The sequence below is a fragment of the Lynx rufus genome, unplaced genomic scaffold, assembly GCF_022079265.1.
Source record: "Lynx rufus isolate CCGP_SWC_20201006 ecotype Redwood Valley unplaced genomic scaffold, mLynRuf1.p SCAF_10, whole genome shotgun sequence".
Taxonomy (NCBI): Eukaryota; Metazoa; Chordata; class Mammalia; order Carnivora; family Felidae; genus Lynx; species Lynx rufus.
The window spans coordinates 85,692,854-85,714,424 of NW_025814824.1; the positions used below are offsets into that span (position 1 = coordinate 85,692,854).

A 21,571-nucleotide genomic window follows, 5' to 3' on the forward strand; every position below is an offset into this window, starting at 1 on the left:
ATCCTTTTGGAACAGAGACAGCAGCCTGGAATTATAGAAAAATCACCGGATATGAAGCCAGAATGCAAGTGTGTCAGTTTGTTCTGACACCTGCTTTCCAAATAAACAGGAATATCCCTGATGTGTATGTGTCCTTTCTTCAGTAGGAAAGCCCCAGTTTTATTTTTATCCTTTCTTATTTTATTTATATTAAATGTTTATTTATTTATTTATTTATTTTTCAACGTTTTTTATTTATTTTTGGGACAGAGAGAGACAAAGCATGAACGGGGGAGGGGCAGAGAGAGAGGGAGACACAGAATCGGAAACAGGCTCCAGGCTCCGAGCCATCAGCCCAGAGCCTGACGCGGGGCTCGAACCCACGGACCGCGAGATCGTGACCTGGCTGAAGTCGGACGCTTAACCGACTGCGCCACCCAGGCGCCCCTTAAATGTTTATTTTTGAGAGAGAGAGCGAGCGAGCGAGCAGGGGAGGGGCAGAGAGAGGGAGGGACAGAGGATACGAAGCGGGCTTTGCATTGACAGCAGAGAGCCTGACGCAGGGCTTGAACTCACGAACTGTGAGATCATGACTTGAGCCGCAATCGGGTGCTCAACCAACTGAGTCGCCCAGGCACCTCAAAAAGCCCCAGTTTTAAAATCTGAGATTGCTTTGTGAGGGTTGAGTCAGAGTAAAGAGAGCTGGATGATGTGGAACTATTGTACCAGCAATGAAAGGCAGCCTTATTCCTTGTTCTTGCCTGTCTTTTAGACCTACCTGCCTGTCAGTCCATCTGTCTGTCCGTCCATCCATCCATCCATCCATCCATAATCCATCCATTTCTGTTCAGGGCCTGCTGAGTGTGGGGCCACAGTACAGAAAAAAAGATGAATCTGGTCCTTGCTGTCTTTTAACTCATAATCTAGCAGCAAAGTTAAAGAAGTATAAAAATAAGTACAAAAACAATAACAAGCATAGAAAACATTAACTGAAGCACTGAAGATGGCTACAGGGGAGGAGTAGAAGGTGCCTGCCGACTGTAAACAGGGCAGCTCTACCTGCTGGGAAGGCCAGAGCCACTTTCCACAGAAAAGATGAGTTGGAGTTGACCAGGTGAACAGGTGACAGCTGCATGGTCATGGTTCCAGTTGGGACAAGGGCATGGCGAATTCCAGACGTTAACAGAGAGCCAGTGTGGCTGGAGTACTGAGTTGCGAGGGAAACTCTGTAGTGTTCACACCCTGGTGGTTGGTGGTCCCGGTGCTGTTTTCTTGACCTGTGCAGGCATCCCCGACAGGCTCTTGCTGACTCCTGTTTTACATAATTCCCATCTATCACCGAAAGCGTCTATTACTGAAACAATACCTGCCGTGGTTTCCAAGATAGCAGTTGGGTTTATTTTTATTGCCTTCAAGATTGGTTGCTTTCTTTGCTTTTTGATCTCATTAGTGGTTTTCATTCCACATTTCCTGAGCTCGCACCTGGGTTTGGCACCGCAGGCTTTGCCCTCAGGAGCCCACGGACCTGACACACAGGAGTAAATAGATGAGAGTGGTGATGCTGCGTCAGGGATGGCAAGCAGTAGAAATGGGAGCTTGTGGGATGGAACCAGACTCACAGGATCTTAAAGATGGATTTTCAGTTTCCCAGGCAAAGAGGGACACGGGCAGAGGACACAGACTGCAGAGTAACAGAAGCAGGAAAGAACATGCTGTGTGTCAGGAGTGGTGAGCTGCCTGGCATTGCTAGAGGGTGAAGCTCATGAACACAGGGAGGAGACGCTGGCAGGAGATGAGGTCAGAGGTGTGGTTCAGGGTCAGTTCTCAGAGGGACTCGAAGGCAGTGCTTGGGAGTTCAGATGGTGTCCTGTGGCCAGCGGAGTACCGTTCCAGAGTTACGGGAGGAGGAAAACACTGCCGGTTGTGACCCTGGTGCAGAGGATGGTGTGGGGGAGATGAGTGCAGGGCTCTTGCCCCTGAGCTTGGCCATGGGGATGGAGAGGAGGAGGCAGATTTGGGAGAAGCTGAGGAAGAGGCCTCCTTTCTTGCATATTTAGTGGATGGGAGGGCAGTTTCAGGGTTTCTCACTTTAGTGATATTAAGGGCTGGGCCAGTTACAGAGATAAGGAACAAGACAGGGGTATTGGGTTGAGGAGGAGGAAGTAGTGAATTCAGTGTTGGCAACAGCCAAGCTGAGTTTGGGAGGCCTGTGGGACAGCGTTTTGGCAGCTGGCCTGCTTGCCTGGAGCTCAGAGAAAGATCTGGGCCAGAGCAGTGGTCCTCAGTCTTTGGAGCATCAGGATCCTCAGTGGTGTTTGGGGGAGAGAGACTGGTCATCTGCATGCTGTGGAGCCTTCACAGGTGGCTCCAATACCCTGCTGGCTAAGAGAGACTTGGGGTCATCCTTGTATAGCTGGCCCAAAGTGATAGGAGAGAGATGGGTCACCCAGGAAGTTTCTGCATAGTGGGCACGGGATCCTGGCTGGAGTGCTGGGGAGCACCAGTGCGAGGGATGGAGCACATAGAAGAGTCAGAGAAGCAGCTGGAGGAGGGTCAGTGAGAAAGTAGTAACCTAGGAAGATAATGGTGTGGAGACTGGTGGCTGGGGCATCCCCTCCAGCTCGCTGTCTGCAGGGCCTCTGCCCTGCCCTTGAAGCTGGGTGCCCCAGGCTTCCTGCTGACACTTTTATTTTCACTAATGTTGGAGACAGTCCAACATTAGTTCCTTTTGCTTCTGTGTGCAAAAGACCGAGAGAGGCTCTTGGCTGCGGCCAGTGTCTCGACCCTTCATCTTCCCTGAGACCTCCTCAGGCAGTGCACCGTGCCTGCTACTGCTGCTCTTTTGGTTTGAAATCTCTGGTTCCTGAAGCAGGAAAGTCGGGGCCCCATCCAGTGTTCTGAGGTTCAGGACAGGTCTGCAGCCTCAGTTGGGAAGGGTGTGTGTCTAGATCCCAGGATCGGGAGCTGTCAGAGCTGTGTGAGGAAGTCCAGGAAGATGACAAAACCGTGCAGACTGGACTAAAGTGATGTGGGAGCCCTGTGACTGGGGTTGTGCATTCGCGGTCTCCTGTGTGTCCTGAGCTTGGGCAGCAGGTCAGAGCCTGGTGTACAACTTCCAGAACTTACAGATGGGTCTTAGAGTTAGTGTACATGAGATTTACCCAGACTGCTCATGAAGGGTGTCCTAAATTGACAAAAGTGGAAGTCCACCCCCCTGGTAGGCCTAAATGCCTGACAGAGATCAGCTTACAGAACCCAGTGAAGAGCCAACGAGAATCTGATGTGTGATGCCACATGCATCTTTAAGTAATACCCTGACCCCAAAACCTGGGAGTGTAGGGCAGAGGCGGAGACCTAGTTGACACTGGCCCTGGTGCTGAAAACCACAGCTGAAGAGTGGTGAGAAAGGATCAGGGATAATTGGAGGTGAGTAGCTGTCCTTGATATCAGGGCCCACCACCCTGATATGAAGCCATTTGCCTCTCACAAAAGGAGAAAGAAAAAGGATTAATGTTCATTGGTTGAAAAACCTCAATGTTTAGCAAAGAGAAGGGAGCAGATGAGTGGATGGGAGTACGTGTACCAGTACAGAACATAAAACGCTGTTCAGCTCTTGTGGGATGGAACACAGAGAAGTGGTTCCGAAAATGGGGCTGACTGAACTGGGTTCAAATCCTGCCTTTGCCTAAGGACTCACTACCACAGCCAGTGAAGATACTTTTATTGACAGTGTCCTTGCGTAGGTCACCTGACCTCCTGGGGCCTCACTTGCTAGGGTGAGTTTTCTCACATTAAATGGGTGTGATAGCAATACCCATCTTAGAGAATTTTTATAAGAACTCAGTGGTATATTAGTACAGAGAAGGTGCTTGACAAAGTGTCTATCACAGAGTAATCGTTCAGTAAACAACAGTAGTAATGCTGATGATGATAATATGATCCTTGCGTGAATACCTCTGCTGATTTCTCCACTGGACTAAACCCCACCAATGTAGCACACGTATGATGTAAAGGACTTCAGCAATAATAGGCTCAGCTGTTGATCCTGGATCAATAATTGGAGGTGATAAGGACCAATTAGCACATTAGCCTTAGTCTTTAGTGATGGTATAGATTTGTATCACCTCTTCTATCTTTCTGAGTATTTTGGTGGATATTGGGGGAGGTGGCATTACGGATTATTTACCTAGTGTTTGGTTGTTAATGCCAAAGTCTCATTTTTATGATGAGGCTTGTTACTGAGTAGCCTCTTATTAAATGTTTTTTTGAGGGCGTGGGGGGAAAATGTTCTTGAATGGATAAGATGAAAATCAATCAGTTGATCAAGCAATCAACTTCTGGCTCTTTCCAGGGAAGTCTACACATAGTAATAGTGATAATGCCATATCTTCAAATGTTGGCAATTCCAATGAGATAGTCTACAAAACTTGATAAAATAGTGATATTTATCTGGAAAAAGAAATTGGTAAAAACATTAAAAAAATTTTAGGGCACAGAAATGGCCTTCATTCTTCTAGATTCCTGTTCATTTCAACAAATGTTTGAGTTTGTCTGCTATGTGTAAAAATAGTGCTAGACCCTTAGTTGGGGGAATATAAAAATTGACACCTATTGGATATCTTTCGTGATACATATTCTCATACAACATTTATCTCTATCCTTATGAGGGAGCCATTTTTGTAGTTTGGAGTATAAGTGACAGAAAACTAAAATAACAAAGACATAACAAAGATAAATAAGATAGAAACTTCTCATGTGTGAGAAGTCAAGAGATAATCAGCTCAGGGTAGGTATAGAGCCTATATGGTCAGAGACTCAGGTTCCTTCTATCTTGTTGTTCCATCATGAGGCTATCTTGGGAATGACTTCCAAGTCTGAGGTCACTTCAAGGCCTGAAATGGCTGCTGGAGCTCTAGCTTTTGTATCTGCATTCCAGCCTTTGAGGGCCACTTTCCAGAATTTGTGCATGACATTTCTTGCATCTCATTGGCCTGATCTTGGTCATATGGCCACACCTAGCAGTAAGGGAGGTTGGGAAATGTAATCTCTATTCAGGGAAGCCACGTGTCCACCTACAGACCAGAATTTCTGTTACTAAAGAAGGAGAGGAGGATGGTTATTGGGGGCCAGCATCACCATTATTGGCCCCATGTAAAATATGTGGAGTCTCAGAGTAGTTGAGATCAGCCTCATATATATGGCCTATAAATGATTGAACCTTCACAACTTATTATACAGCAGTAATTTATTAATTCCATATGGCTCTTGGGTAAGAGCAGGAAAACAGATTCCTGGAAAAGAAATGATTTCTTTGCTAACATGCACAGGACCTTAATTCATGAGCCATCAGGAGTTACACAATAGCAAGGGAAGGAATGGTTATTACATTGTTGGGACATTTGGCTTTCAACGCCAGAAGGAATTGCTAAGCTTGACCCCAAACAGCAGTGGAGACTCCAGATGAGTTTGAGTTAAAGAACAAAACCTGGAGTTAAAGATGGGAAGATGTATACTGAGCTCTGTTATGGGATCTAGGAGAGGTGGGTTACAGGATTCAGGTTGGGGTGAGTTAGGAGGGAGAACTTCCCCTGTCTTCCCTCTTCCTTCCTTCCTTCCTTCCTTCCTTCCTTCCTTCCTTCCTTCCTTCCTTCCTTCCTTCCTTCTTCCTTTTTGTATGTGTAATGCCTGAGTCAGAGGCAAAGGACTTTATTGCTAGCATAAACATTAGCGTGTGTGTCCATTTCTCTTCCCCCACATTCCATGGGGGTGATGCCATGGGCCCAGATGGAGGCTGTGCTTCTGTGTCAGGGCTGGGGGCACCAGGTGCTTTATAGCAGGCAGTAAGCAAGCTTGCTTTTTTAGCCCTGAGGGAGACATTGTCTCATCCCTCAAAGCTGCCCACTGCAAGCACAACCTTGAAAAGTGGCCTGGGTAAAGGCTGGTCAGAGGTTGCATTCTTGGCCTGCCCAACGGGACATGTTGGAGTGCCAGAGAACATGGAGGAGTGAGTGCCCTAACAGGTGCTTGCCAGGATTAATTGGGATAATGTGTGTGCCAATAGGAAGCTCTCGATCAGTGTCATTATCCCTTATGTCTCTGAAAAGACAGGTCCAGCGATGACATGGTTGTTACAGTGTTCCCACCTGGTTTCCAGTGTTTAGACAAGACTGAAGGTTATGGAATTGGTGGGGGGCTGGGCAGCCTGACAGGAAGAGAAAGGCTGATTCTCCATTGCTTGTGTATAGCTCTTGCCTTCTTTTTAAAGTTTTTTTAATGTTTAATTAATTAATTAATTAATTTGAGAGAGAGAGAGAGAGAGAGAGAGAGAGAGACAGAGGGAGACAGAGAATCCGAAGCAGGCTCTGCACTGACAACAGGAAGCCCAGTGTGGGGCTTGAACTCACAAACTGTGAGATCATGACCTGAGCCGAAGTCAGTTGCTTAACCAACTGAGCCACCCAGGCACCAAACTTCTGCCTTCTTGTATACATTTCTTGTTTTATTTTTTCTTGTATGCATCTCATACCCAGTACATCCCTGGGCCATGTACTCTGCTAGCTTTTGGTAAATTATTTATAATTCTCCTTTTTCTTTTTTTTTAATTTTTGTTTAATGTTTATTTATTTTTGAGACAGAGAACATGAACGGGGGAGGGTCAGAGAGAGACGGAGACACAGAATCTGAAACAGGCTCCAGGCTCTGAGCTGTCAGCACAGAGCCCGACGCGGGGCTCGAACTCACAGACTGCGAGATCATGACCTGAGCCAAAGTCGGTCGCCCAACTGACTGAGCCACCCAGGCGCCCCTAATTTTCCTTTTTCTTATATATAATCAAATGAAGCCTATTTCCTGAACTTAATATTTGTGGTTTGCTTAACTTGAAATAAAGTACAGTGAGTTTTTCTTAAGAAATAGGTTATTACTTGTTCTTACATATGTTGAGCAAAGTCCTTGATAATTGGTTCCAATCTAATGAAACTTTTAAATCTGTATGATGTGTTATGAGTACCATAAAAATGTAGAGCTAAAGGGTGTTGAAAGATGAGCTCAACTACTATCCAGTTTTATAGAAGAGGAAACTGAGGCAAGAGAAGACAGTTACTAAAGAGTGGTCCCAGTTGATGAGTGCCAGATGCAGTGCTGGGCCTTCACCCACAACCCTGCCCAAGGAACCTTGAATCCGTTAGGGTGAGTAGAGAGGAGACCAAAGGGAATATGTGTGCAAATTTTGGGTGAATACCAGACCAGGTCTCACGTGTCCTCATTTAAGGATGAACAAATGGAAGAAGGAACACTGGAGGGGATGCACTGAGAAGATCAGTGGTGTCAAGGGAAGTCAGTAAGGTGTGCAAGAAACAGAGGAGGAGCAAGCTTTGGACAGAAGGTTTCCCAGCTTCAAAGGTTGTCTTTGTCCTCCCTGAGAAGTCAGAGATGCTGTGAAAAGTGAGATGATGAGTCAACAGACAGAGATGAGAAAGCAGCTTGCGGACTTGAGGTACAGAAGGAAATGAAGCGCATGATGCCAGCATTTGAGACTGTGGCACCGCGGTATGTCAAGGGGTCAGGAGGAGACACATTGCCGTGCTCAGAAGGGACAAGAAAGCCACAGAGGAGACCCCAAGGTGTGGATAACAAACCAGCCTGGAGACCAGAACAAACAGCATAGAAGGAAGCCTCAGTTTTTCTGAAGAAGGACCTGAATCTGTAGATTAGAAGGGCTCATCGTGAGCCAGGCAAAATTAGCCAAAATTAGGAGAGGATACCATTACCATCCTGGCAGAAGGAACCTTTAAATCAAAGAAAAAAAAAATTAGCGAGGCTCAGGCTTACCTACAGCATAGGTGCCAGGGGGCAATGGGACAGTACCTGTCAAGTTTTGAGGGAAAAGGTTGTGACCAAAAAAAAAAAAAAAAAAAAAAAAAAAAGAATTCTCAGCCCAGTTTTAGTTCACATTTGGTGGTAACAGAAATTCTTTCCAGTTGTATAAGGACACACCTTGTGTGTAGCTTTTGCTACAACCATGCACCACTCCGGGGTAGGGGGAAATCATTGGAAGGCATGCTCCCATCACTGAGAGATGAGTTAGAATAAAAGACCTGGGCAAGTCATAGGAAAGGATTGGCAGTGGGAGTGGAACCATTCAAGTATCAGATGATTTCAAAGTAGTTCTGATTATGACATAAAATATAATACAAATGAAATGATGGAGAGAAGACAGAACATGAAACCATAATTAACAGAGAAAGCAGGAGTTCCTGGGTAAACTAGGGATCATGCATGTGAAGACACTCTCCACTCTAAAGAACTGTACACATATGAGGGGTAAAAGATATGAAAGCAAGCTCCATGCCATCCAGTCTGCCTGAACGTGTGTTTTCTAGCTAATAAAATGCTGTGCAGGTGTGCAGTGTACCTGGGGCCACTTTTGTGGTGATTCCTCTGGACATCATCTTTTCGAACCACCCTGGAGAGATTTGCTTGGTACCTTCATTCTGCAGGAGGGCATATTGCTGGTGGGAATGTAAAATGGTGCATACTCTTTGGAAAAAAATATGTCAGTGTCTCAAAAAATGAAATACCAAATTACCACATGACTTAATTCCATTCCTTGGTAAATACCTGGGAGAATTGAAAACAAATGCTTACATCAGAAGTTGTACATGCATGTTCATAGCAGTAGAAGTGTTATTCATAATAGCCCAAAATGGAAACTACCCAAATATCCCATCAGGTGATGAATGGATAAACAAAATGTGGTACATCCATATAATGGAGTATTATTTAGCTATAAAGAAGAATGAAGTACTGATTCTTGGTACAACATGGATGAACCTCGAAAACATTCTAAGTGAGAGAAACCAGACACCAAAGGCCACATACTGCATGATTCTGTTCTTATGAAATGTCTAGAAGAAGCAAACCCATAGACACAGAAAGTAGATTGGTGGCCGCCAGGGAGATGGGGCACAGGAGTGCGTGCTAATGGGACAGGGTTTCTTTTGGGGCTGATGAAAATGTTCTGGAATTAGTGGAGATGACTGTGCAACTTAGTGAATATGCTAAAACCTGCTGAGTTCTAGTGTAAAAGGGTCCATTTTATGGTATGTAAATTATATCTCAATTAAAAAGTAGTTCTTTTCCTGATTATTAAATGTTAATTATGGAAAAGTAAGAAAATAAAGATAGATGTCCCCCCCCCCAAAAAAGCCATCATCTCTTTTTATCGTTTTCCCTTTTTTTTTTTATTGTTGAAGTATAGTTGCCATACAGTGTTATATGAGCTTCAGGTGTACAACATAGTGATTTGTGACTGGACAATTCTATGCATTATTCAGTGCTCATCATGATAAATGTAATTACCTTCTGTCACAATACACTGCCATGACAATATTATTGACTGTATTCCCTATGCTGTACTTTTCGTCTCCGTGACTTAATACTGGTACAATACTTTGTACCTCTTAATCCCCTTTTGCTCATCACCCACCCTCTTCCCCTCTGGCAACCACCAGTTTTCTGTATTTAAGAATCTGGCTTTTTGTTTTGTTTTTTAGGTTCTTCATGGAAGCGAAATTATATGGTATTTGTCTTTCTCTGTCTAATTTCACTTAGCATAATAGCCTCTAGGACCATCCATATTGTCACGGATAGTAAGATCCCATTCTTTTTTATGGATGAATAATATTCCATTGTGTATATGTGCCTACCATATCTTCTTTATCCACTCCTCTGTCAGTGGACACTTGGGCTGCTTCCATATCTTGACTATTGTAAATAATGCTGCAATAAACATAACAGGTGCATGTATCTTTTCCAATTAGTGTTTTTGTTTTCTTTGGGCAGTTACCCAGTACTGGAATTACTGGATCATAGGGTAGTTCTATTTTTAATTGTTTGAGGAACATCCATACTGTTTTCCACAGGGGTTGCACCAATTTATACTCATATCAACAGTGCACGAAGGTTTCCTTTTCTCCTCATCTTCACTGACACTTGTCGTTTCCTGTCTTTTTGATGCTAGCCATTCTGACTGGTGTGAGGTGATACCTCATTGTGGTTTGATTTGCATTTCCCTGATGATGAGTGATGTTGAGCATCTTTTACGTGTCTGTAAGCCATTTGCATATTTTCTTTAGAAAAATATTCAGAGCCCTTGCCCATTTAACGTTTATTTATTTTTGGGACAGAGAGAGACAGAGCATGAACGGGGGAGGGGCAGAGAGAGAGGGAGACACAGAATCGGAAACAGGCTCCAGGCTCTGAGCCATCAGCCCAGAGCCTGACGCGGGGCTCGAACTCACGGACCGTGAGATCGTGACCTGGCTGAAGTCGGACACTTAACCGACTGCGCCACCCAGGTGCCCCCTTGCCCATTTAAAAGTCAGATTATTTGGCATCTTTTTGGTGTTGAGTTGTGTAAATTATTTATATATTTTGCATATTAACCTCTTATTGGATGTGTCATTTGCAAATATCTTCTCCCATTCACTAGGTTGCCTTTTTGTTTTTTGATGGTTTCCTTTGCTGTACAAATGCTTTTATTTATTTATTTTTTAAAGTCTGTTTATTAATTTTGAGGGAGAGAGAGAGAGAGAGAGAAAGAGCATGAGCAAGTGGGGGAGGGGCAGAGAGAGGAGGGAGAGAGAGAATCCCAAGCAGGCTCCGTGCTGTCAGCATAGAGCCCAACGTGGGGCTCGAACTCACAAAATGTGAGATCATGACCTGAGCTGAAACCAAGAGTCAGACACTTAACCAACTGAGCCATCTAGGTGCCCCTGTACAAATGCTTTTAATTTTTGGTGTTGACTTATTTATTTTTATTTATTTATTTTATTTTTTATTAAAAAATTTGTTTCACATTTATTTTTGAGAGAGAGAGAGAGAGAGAGAGCACAGGTTGGGGAGGGGCAGAGAGAGAAGGAGACATAGAATCCAAAGCAGGCTCCAGGCTTTGAGCTGTCAGCACAGAGCCTGATGAGGGGCTCGAACTCACAAACTGTGGGATCGTGACCTGAGCTGAAGTCGGATGCTTAACTGACTGAGCCACCCAGGCGCCCCAGACTTATTTATTTTATAACTAGAAGTTTGTTCCTCTTAATCCCTTCACCTGTTTCACCATCTCCCCACCCATCTCTGCTCTGGCAACCACCAGTTTGTTCTTTGTATTTAAGAATCTGTTTTTTGGGGCACCTGGGTGGCTCAGTCGGTTAAGCGGCTGACTTCGGCTTAGGTCACGATCTCGCGGTCCGTGAGTTTGAGCCCTGCGTCGGGCTCTGTGCCGACAGCTCAGAGCCTGGAGCCTGCTTCGGATTCTGACCCTCCCCCATTCATGCTCTGTCTCTCTCTGTCTGAAAAATAAATAAAAAACCTTAAAAAAAATAAAAAAGAATCTGTTTTTTGCTTTGTTTTGGTTTTAAGGTTCCATATATAAAATCATACAGTATTTTTGTTCTCTGACTTATTTCACGTAACATAATAATACCCTCTAGGTCCATCCATGTTGTTACAAATAGCAAGATTTTATCAGCCATTATCTTATTCTTAACACTTGGGGTACATTTGTCCAGACTTTCTATGTGTCTGTCTCAAAGTTGGATCAATAGACCATTTTATTCTTCTCTTCTGTCATGAGTTGTGTTTTGGGATGGGCACAGTCCGCAAGCATGTTCTTTCATTAAGTGTTTTAGCCTCTTGTGAGGGTGTTTATGTTGGAAACAGTATTTCTCTGCAAGTAGAAACAGTACACTGAAATGAAGTCCAAAGACCTGGGGTCCTGCTCTGACTCACCTTAGGTTTGCGAGCTTGAGAGAGGTGCTTAATTTCAGTCTCCTCATCCTCATCTTTTGAAGTTTTTTTTTTCTTTGAGACAAAGAGAGAGAGTGTGAGTGGGGGAGGGGGCAGAGGGAGAGAAAGAGAATCTTAAGCAGGCTCCACACCGAGCATGGAGCCTGACACAGGGCTCGATCTCAAGAACCAGGAGAGCATGACCTGAGCCAAAGTCAAGTCAGACACTCAATCACCTGAGCCCCCCAGGCGCCCCTCACTCTCATCTTTAAAAGGAATTGCGATACTTACTTTGTGACATCTTGTCCACGAGGATGGCTACCCTTGGGCGGTAGGTAGTGATAGAAGGGGGTGCAGTGGGTTTCTGGGGGTGCTGGTGATGTTTGGTCTCCTTCTGGGTGCTGGCTACATGGATATACCGACTTCGTGAGAATTCTTTAACCTGTGCGCTTATAATTGTGCTCTTTTCTGTGTGTATGTTGCACATCTGTAAAAAGTGTACTTAAAACACTGAGACAAGGGAAGCATATCAGTCACATTGCGCTTATTAAAGCTATTATTAATCATGAGAATGAAAGCTTTTTGTATTGTCGATGAATAAAATAAAGTCATTGTTTTAGCCTATTTATTTCATCTTTATTGCTTTGATCATTGTGTTTGTTTTATAATATGTATAACACGTCGGTACGTTAGAATGTGTAGTTAACGTACAAATAAACATACGTACGTCAGAGGTGTTCGCTTAATATTTCTCCGCTGTCGGTAGCGAAGGATCAGAAGGTTTGGTGAGCTGTGTGGCTCAGGGTGGTAGCAAGGGGGCCGCCGGAGCGCAGCCTGGCTGCTGGAAGCAGGTGGGAAGCAGGTGGGCCAGTGGGTGGGCCTCCAGCAGTTCGGTGGGTGTCTGTGTTTGGGTTGGTTTCCCTGTTGCTGGAGCATGAAGCGTGAGACATAGCAGGGTGGTGGTGGGCTGGAGAGGGAGGCAGACGCCAGATCGCCAGGAGGAGGGGCTGAGGGGAAGCTCTGAAAGGTGAGAGGACAAAAGGAAGGGGTCAGCAGAGGAGGCTAGGGAGGCTAACGGGATGGGAGGAGACAGAGCCATAAAGTCGTTATTAGGGGCCGAAAGCTGAGTTTCCAGAAAGAGGGACTAGTGAACCAAGAGGTGGGAGAACCTGAGGTCACTAGTCTCTGCAGTTGGGAGGTCTTGGTGGCCTGGGAGGGAGCAGCCCCACTCGTCAGGTAGAGTGTTTCCAGGCGAGTGGTAGTGAGAGGGTGCGGTACTGAGGAAGTTGGGGTGTCTGATGGGAAGCAGCCTGGAGTTCAAGGGTCAGAGTTCTTTTGAAGACTGGGGAGGACTGCAGGTGTTCTCAGGTAGAGGGTAAGACCAAGAGAGTGGAAGAGATTGGGGTTGCCAGGGAGAGGTGTCTTAGCCCCGAGCCCAGGCCAGTGGTTGGCCCTGGATCTCTGGCAATCGCCTCTTTCTCAGGGGTGGGAGCAGAGGACCGGGAGAAGATACAGAAACATTTAGGCTAAGGGAGGGACCCAAGGGAGCTGAAGTCAACTCTCCTCAGTGAAGGAGGTGGTGCGGTCGCCCTCCTGGGTGTGGAGTGAGGTGGGAGGGGGGGGTGCTGTGGAGGACAGAAACCAGTGACGGGGGCCTTTGCAGGCACCCTATGCAGGATGCTTGTCTGTGCCAGCGGGCTGCCAAGAGGCCGTCTCTGTGTCGGGACATGCTGGCCGCTCCCTCCCTTGTATGCACACTCTTTTCAACAGCAGTGTGCTCAGAGGGCAGGGGTGTTTGTGTCTGGGTACTCCTGAGTCCCCTTCCTGCTGGGTAGTGCCCGAGGCCATGGCTGGTGCTTTGGGCCTGCCAGAATGCACGTTCCCATAGAGTCGATGCTTTTCTTTGGGGGTGATTCCTCCAGGCAAACCCTTGCATGCTTAACACAGCATGTATCCGAAGCATGACAGGAAAGGAGAAGTTTAAGAAGTTTAAGTTGATTTTAATGCATTTGGGACAGGCTTTGCTACCTGGTAGGCTAATGGTGATATAAAATATTGACCTGCGGGAAAAACTGACATTTCAAAGAACAGGTTGAAATCATATCTTACAGCACTATAGTTAGTTGGTCTGACCTTGCTGAGCTTTGAAAAACAAGTCTTACCATATGGAACGTGGTTGTAAATGTAGTTATTCCTCCTACTTTTACAGCGGCTACTGTCTGGAAAGAGACGTGCTGGGATGGTATATCCTGTTGGCCTGGGATTATGAAGCCCCACATGTATTCCTGGTAAGTTGGCTTATGGACCGTAGTCAGATGTGCTCTCTTGAGCAGGGCCGTAATATACAGGCACAGAAAGGTGCACGCTGGTGCAGGTGATCTGGGTGGTGGTGTGGTCAGAGGAAACCTCATGCCAAGTGGGGTCTGTGGGGCTGAGGAGCTGCAGGGTGGCTTTTGGGACATCAGACATCCTCCGTGAGCCATGCATGCAGAGGTTCCTTCTCTCCAGATTAAACTCTGAGGTTTTCTCGGTTGGTTCTTACATCAAGGGCTTTTCTTTTCTCTACCTCCTTGTGCAGAACCTCTTGTTGCTCCCTTGTTATGCTGTTACCTTTTTGCCTCCAGTGGTGAGAAGCTGGATGTTCTGTGTCTGACTCCCCAGTACCTGGGATGGCTTCCTTCCTCTCAGCCTCAGTCTGTCCCTATACTTCCACACGGACCCTTCTCCTCTCTCTTTCCAGTTCAGCTACCCTTGCCCCAGACCCTTCATCAGAAAGGCCAGCTCTTGTGTGAGTGGCTTGGCCGTGGGAGGAAGGGTGAAGGCATATGAAGACAAATAAGACGTGGTCATTGTCTTCAAGAGACCGCACTCTGGTGGTTAGTGCCCTGCCACCCTCTTCCCCTCCCCCCGCCCCCATTCTTGCTCCCTAAGATTCTGTGAGCCCTATCTGTGTGCCCCCAGCTGCTGGGGGCTCTCCTTCCTTTTAAACCCTCATGGCACATATTTTAACTTCCTCGTGGCCCTGCCTGCATTCTGCATCACATCGTGCTTTTTTTTTTTTTTTAATTCTTTTTTTTTTTTTTTTCAACGTTTATTTATTTTTGGGACAGAGAGAGACAGAGCATGAACGGGCGAGGGGCAGAGAGAGAGGGAGACACAGAATCGGAAACAGGCTCCAGGCTCTGAGCCATCAGCCCAGAGCCCGACGCGGGGCTTGAACTCATGGACCGCGAGATCGTGACCTGGCTGAAGTCGGACGCTTAACCGACTGCGCCACCCAGGCGCCCCACATCGTGCTTTTTTTGATGTACCCTGTGCCTCCTACCTTACCTCCTTTACCAGACTTTAAACTCTTTTTTTAAGAAGTCTTTATGTATTTTTGAGAGAGAGAGAGAGGGAGTGTGTGCATACACAAGAGCGGGGGGGGGGGGGGCAGAGAGAGAGGGAGACAGAGGATCCAAAGCAGGCTCCATGCTGACAGCAGAGAGACTCACACGGGGCTTGAACCCACAAACCTTGAGATGATGACCTGAGCCAGAGCTGGACACTTAAGAGGCTGAGCCACCCAGGCGCCTCTAGACTTTAAGCTCTTTTGAGGCAGGGGTTGTGTCTTGCCCATTATTGTATCCCATGCAGTGCCTTATATACGGTAGGTGCTCAGTAAATACTACCAGACTAAAACCAACTTGGACTCTCTTGTGGCTCTCCATACCCATCTGCTTTGTGGCCATGGTTCTCGGGTCTTGAGACAACATAAAAGAATAAAAGGGGGAGAAGCAGAGAGTGTCTGCCTAAAAGAATGTTAAGAGATTCTGTATAGGTAGGAGAAATCACAAAAATGTCAAAAGCTGAAAGATTACGATATTTTTCAGATTCTTCTAGTAGCCTTACCCTTCTGTCAACCCATTATCACAAAAGAGGCAGAAGACGGAGTTTCTGATGTTTTCCTACCAGGGCTTCAGTCTTCCTTCATGTCCCACAATTAACTACAATACAAGTAATTCATATAGTGCTTAGAAGAAGCTCTTTCCCGGAAACTTACCTACTGGTGGGATTGGTTCCCCGAAGAGGATGCTGGAGACAGCTGCTGGAGGATGGGCAGGAGCACAAGACAAAACAGACTCAGAGGGAAGTAATCTCCCTGAGGTCGCAAAGCAAGTTAGTGGCAGAGTTGAGATTGGACTCTAGGTCAGTCTTGTTCTAGAAATGGAACCTGTCTCCACTGTCTGTGCTTTTGGGTCTGATTAGAACTGGATGAGGCACCTGGCTGGCTCAAGTTGGAAGAGCATGCAACTCTTGATCTCAGGGTTGTGAGTTCGAGTCCCGTGGTGGGTGTAGAAATTACTAAAAAAGAAATAAACTTTTGAAAATGTTTAAAAAAAGACTTAAAAAAGAAAACAGAACTGGATTCCTGGAGAGGGATGGTGGTTGCCCACTTGCTGTCTGCGGAGAATCTGGGCAGAATTGCCCCCAGTCTGTGCAGGTGCGAGGACTCCTCTCTCCTGTCATCACCAGGGTGGGGACCGAAGGGCAGAGCATCTGCCCTCCACCCCCCACCACCACCTCTCAGCAGGAAGGTCACACTTCACCAGCTCATTTCCCTTGAGCCCTCTTGAACAGAGGCTGTCAGGTCGTCCAGGGCTTCGGGCTTCTGCTGCCACACAGGCTCAAGCAGTCTGCCATGAACGGGGAATGTGAGAACCTGTATCCTTCAACAGGCAATGGCAAGTGACAGCACATTTTTAGAGACTTGGCCATAGAAAGGAGGGAAGGCCAAGCTTCACACTTGGAGCAGTGGCTCCTTTGAGGCAGGATGAATGGAGAGGACGCTTAAGAACTTTAATTCACAAAGAAGGAACTCCCAAAGGGGTGAGATTGGAGTGTACCAGAGGCTTTCTGGAACTAAAAAAACATGTATTTTGAATTCAAGGATCAATAGAAGAGTTGAAATTAGTGGTTTGGAAAGTCACACAGAAGAAATGCCTCACAACCCAGAACAATAATAAAAAGAAATGGAAATCATGAATTAAAATGTGAGACACTTAGAGGCCTTATCCAGGAGACCTGGCATGGGGGTAATAGAAGTTCCAGAAGGAGAAAAAGGAATAGATGGAGGAGTAATAGAAAAGCAGTAGAGGGAAATAGCGGTGAACTGAAGAAAGATGTGATTCTTCAGATTCAGTGGATTCATCCAGTTCATACTAAGGCTAACACTTAACCTATTTTGTAGTAAAATTCTTAAACTCCAAGAAGAAAGAGAAAAATCTCTTGTAAGAAGAAGGAGCAGGATTTTAAAGGAAAGAGAATTAGACTCTCATTAGGCTTCCCATATACAGTGCTGGAGGCTGGAAGACAATGGACTTGTCTGCAGACTGTTCAAGGGAGAGGGGCTGCAGTCCTCTGTGTGCCCAGCCACAATGCCACTCACGGTTTATTGCAAAAGAAAAGTGATTCAAACATGTGAGGGCATAAAACATACAGTATCTATGAAGTGCAGCTGAGAAAATGCCTTGTAAAACTGTCCAGTGGAAGGACAGTGAAAGCAGGGCAGAGATGATGGGATAGAGGAAGAATGCAGGGAGCAGAGCAGAGCAGAGCAGGGCACCTGTCAGTGCCTATGGCTTATCTCAGTGACTACTGCTGCTGTGCATCGGAGTTTTTATTGTGTTAACTTATGAACAGTTTTTAAGATAGAGGAGAACTGCTGTATGGCAAAACATAATAGGCTGAAAACAAAAATTTTAAACCACCTTTGCAAAACCTAAGGTTGGGAGAAGGGATGAAAGAGTGAAGAAATAAGTGTTCCATGTTTAGGACACTTAAATAAACACAGAGGAAATGAAACATAGAGGCTTTGTTTTTATCTGTCCTAAGGAAGGAGAAATACAGGTTCAGTTTTGACTTTTGGGGATGAGAAGGTGTATTAGGGCTAGATTTGGTTGCATACAGTAGATAACCCGGGCATAAAATGGCTTGAACGATAAGGGTTTATATGTTTTCATCTCATGAAAAAGTGAAGAAGTAGGCAGTGTACGGTTGGTATGGTGGAATCAGTGTCATCCTAGACCCAGGTTCCTCAGGTCTTGCAGCTCTTCCATCTATAGCAGATTGATTGCCTCCTGATTCATAATGGCTGCTTGAGCTCCAGTCATTACATCTGCATTCCAAAAGCCTGAAGGAGACGAGGGGAAGAAGGGTGTGCCCGTACCCTTTCAGACATTTCTTTTTTTTTAACATAACAAAAGATACTTTTTTTTTTTTAATTGCTCTCATCACCTAGAAAATTCCAAGCATTTTAGGATCTCTGTACGAGCAAGGGGGATAAAGACCAAATACATATTTCTTATTATGAGTCACAATTTCATAGTGACCCTTTCAGACCTTTCTTAAAGGTCTCACACGGCACTAACATTTATACCTCAATGAGTAGAGCTTAGCCACATTGAGCTACAAGGGAGCACAGGGTGGGCTTAGCTAAAAACAGGAGTTCTCATTCTAAAGAAGAAAGGGAGAAAAAAAGAAGTTGAGATCTCTGCCTCAAACGATAATCAGTAGCAGAATGAATACAAATTAAAACAATAGTTTTCTTTTTTTACCTTTTTAATTAGCAAAAAGTTACAATAAAACCAGTGTTAGCAAGCGAGTGGGGAAGTGGGTCCTCTATGACATTGCTGGTGGGGAGTATGAACTGTTCTAACTCGTGGGGAACATAATCTGAAAGTATCTAATACACTTTAACGTGTGTATTACACGTTAACTTTACACGTTAAAGTGTATTAGATACTTTCTAATTTTTGGAGTGGCAAAAAGGCAGCGATGGATTAGGCGTTTATTATAAAGGAGCCGGCTTTCTCTGTTCCGACATGGGAGAAGGCCAGAGTCTGGTGGGTTTAAAAGATAAATTGCATAATAACGTCTCCAGTAGGGGTTGCAAACTGGTGGCCTGTGGTGGCAGATAACCCTGTGCTGGGCACTGTGTTAAGTGCTTTACACAGTGAGCTTACTCTCATCTCACAGTGAACTCACAAGGTGGGCAGTATTAGATCACCTATATTTAGAGGAGGAAATTGAAGCACAGAAAGACTAAGTATCTTTTTTTTTTAAGATTATTTTTTAAAATATTCACTTCTGAGAGACAAGAGACAAGAGACAGCGTGTGAGCAGGGGAGGGGCAGAGAGAGAGGGAGACACAGAATCCGAAGCAGGCTCCAGGCTCTGAGCTGTCAGCACAGAGCCCAACATGGGGCTCGAACCCACAAACCACAAGAGCATGACCTGAGCCGAAGTCGGACGCTTAACCGACTGAGCCACCCAGGTGCCCTGAGACTAAATATCTTTCTTAAGGTCACCCAACCAATAGATGCTAGGCCCAGGCTGTGACCAGGGCTCCAAAATCTGAACTTCTATCCACTCTGCTACCCGGCCCAAAGAGCACTGTCTAATCTCCCCCTTGGTTGCTTTGTGTGGCCAGTTCAGAGCTTTACAAATGTTCCAAATGGAAAGCCCTAAGTGGTGTAGTTAGCCACAGGCCCCGTGTGTCCTGCTCCTGTTATACCTGCGTCTTCACCGGTGACCTCATCTGCCTGGGCCCTGCAGGCGCTTGAGGGTATGGCCTTGGTTTCTGGTATGAGTCCCGCTTGGTTATGTGTATTTATGCGGCTTAGCGGAAATGCTTGGAGGCATACACCTTGCTGCTTGCTGTGATTACCTCTGGAGTGTGGAAGGGGGAGGGTGGCGGGGGAAGGGTGGGTTGATGAGTTTTATTTGTACATCTTACTGGATTTGCCTTAGAGCCACAGGGACCTGTGGCTTTTGCAGTTTAAACTGGAAGTCCAATGAGGTAGAATCTATAAATAATTAAATATCAAGAAATATCCCAGTAACTGTAACTGAACCTTCCTTTCTGTCATTTCCTTTGAGATTGTCTTTATAAATGTGACTGTTTAAGCAAGGAGACTTGAGTTTTCCTTTCTGTAAGATGAAGGCCATCCGTTGGAACATGTGACACTTTGTGACTTCCGAGCATCTAGTTCCGGAACCTAAACTTACGTTGACAGCAGCACAAAGGTTGCTCAGGGAAGGGTTTGTGAGCCGTGGAAGCCTCGGGCCAGCTCCTGACACGGCTCGCGTGACCCTCTTACTGGATGTCTTGGAGAGACAGCCGAGTGCTGTGTGCCAGAGCTGTGGCGGTCTGGGGAGGAAGACGAACCCAGATGCAGGACAACTGTGGCAGGTGCCATGGAGGAGAAGGCTGGGTGCTCTAAAAGCCAGTGGGAGAAGGACATAACAGAGGGGGTCCCAGAAGGGTTCCTGGAGGAAGTAACATCTAGATTAAGACTGGAGAGGAGAGGAGGGAGGATGGCCTCACGGCCCCAGTGAGAGACAGCAGGGCAGGCGTGGCCGCTGGCGACCTCGGGCAGCATTTTGGCACCTGTTTGCGCATCTCTCCTTCCTTGGCTGGAAGCCGCCTCCACAGGGCTGGCAGAGGGACTGCAACTCCCAGCACAGAACATGCTTCCCCATAGGCGGGGCCTGTGGTACCTCTAAGCCCCCTCTTTCCTTCCCCTGTGAGGACCACGGCCCTGACCACTTGGGAGTGGGTTTGAATGCAAGGAATCGGTGGGTGGGGTGGGGGAAGGAGTGCACAGGAAGCAAGGACAGCAAGGCTAGGATGTGATGGTCACATGGGCCGTTGGGCTAGGATGTGATGGTCACATGGGCCGTTGGGCTTTGAAGACCAGTCTGTAGAGAGCCTGGGAGGGATCTGGGCTGGAGGGATTGTTAAGGCAAGTTTCACCTGTTCTTAGTTGAGGCGGCTGCTGGGAGGTAACTTCCACCTGGGTCCTGCCTGAGCCCCGAATGTTGCTGTGCTCCCCCGGCCCCTCCTGCCTCAGGCATTAGCCCCGGTATTTGCACCACTTCTCCCCGCCCCACCCTGCAGGGGTGTTTGTACCTGCGGGAGGGCCTTGTCTCCTTCAAGTCCTTTTGTGCAGTCCTTGAGCCTTTTTGGGGGGCAGCAGAACCAGATGGCTTGGGGGTGCTGTTGGGGTGGCTCAAGCATCACAGCCTTGCTCTGACCTTGCCCCGTCCCTTCCACAGTAGGCTGGGGGAGTAATTCATCCATTTTTATTGAGAACACAGCCGACTGCTGGGTTCTGTGCTGGGGACTGAGGCTAAAATAACCGTTGGAGAATCTGCCCTGTGCCGGGCACTGCCGTCAGCACTTACCCACAGAGGCGGCCTCAGCTCAGGGACCTCACGCACACGGAGCACTCAGGCGAGTGCTGCACAAGCTGGGGCACAGAGGGGGAAGTGGAGCTTAGAGAGGCCCTTGCCCCCTGCCGTGCTGGTGGTAGGTGGAGAGCTGCATTCAGACACAGGGTGTCGCGCTTGTAGGTGCCGTCCCTGGTGGCGAACGAGACGGGTACAGAGCTCGTGGCCCAGCAGGCACATGCTCAGGGATGACGGCAGTTCCCCGTCAGGGTGACAGGTGCCGTGGCAGGTTAGTGGAGGGCGCACAGAGGAGGGGCCCTCGACCCAGACCGAGGACCAGAGGACGGAGAAGGGACCAGTGTCCCAGGAAGAGTCCTTGGTGTGATTAGCATCACTGCCCTGTCACCCGGGGCTTGTACCTCAGTCTCCTCTGGGCTTTGGTGAGGAGGTGCTGGCTTAGTGGCCTGTGCCCATGCTCAGTTAGTTAGTGATTAATCACGGAGAGCAGCTACGTGGCTCCTGAGCCCAGCCAGACTCTTAGGCACTCTCACTGGGGAAGACCCGTCCTCTTCCACAGGCCGTGTGACCTGAGTTT

The 21,571-nt window shown here is 46.8% G+C and overlaps 1 protein-coding gene across 7 annotated transcripts in view; it reads left to right on the forward strand.

Moving 5' to 3' along the window:
* Window positions 1-21,571, forward strand: part of RALGPS1 (Ral GEF with PH domain and SH3 binding motif 1) — a 276,710-nt gene that overhangs the window by 9,950 nt on the left and 245,189 nt on the right. For all 7 annotated transcript variants that reach the window (XM_047069752.1, XM_047069704.1, XM_047069713.1 and 4 more), the window contains exon 2: window positions 13,973-14,051. The gene's annotated coding sequence lies outside the window, so the exon portion shown is untranslated. The remainder of the gene's footprint in view (window positions 1-13,972; window positions 14,052-21,571) is intronic.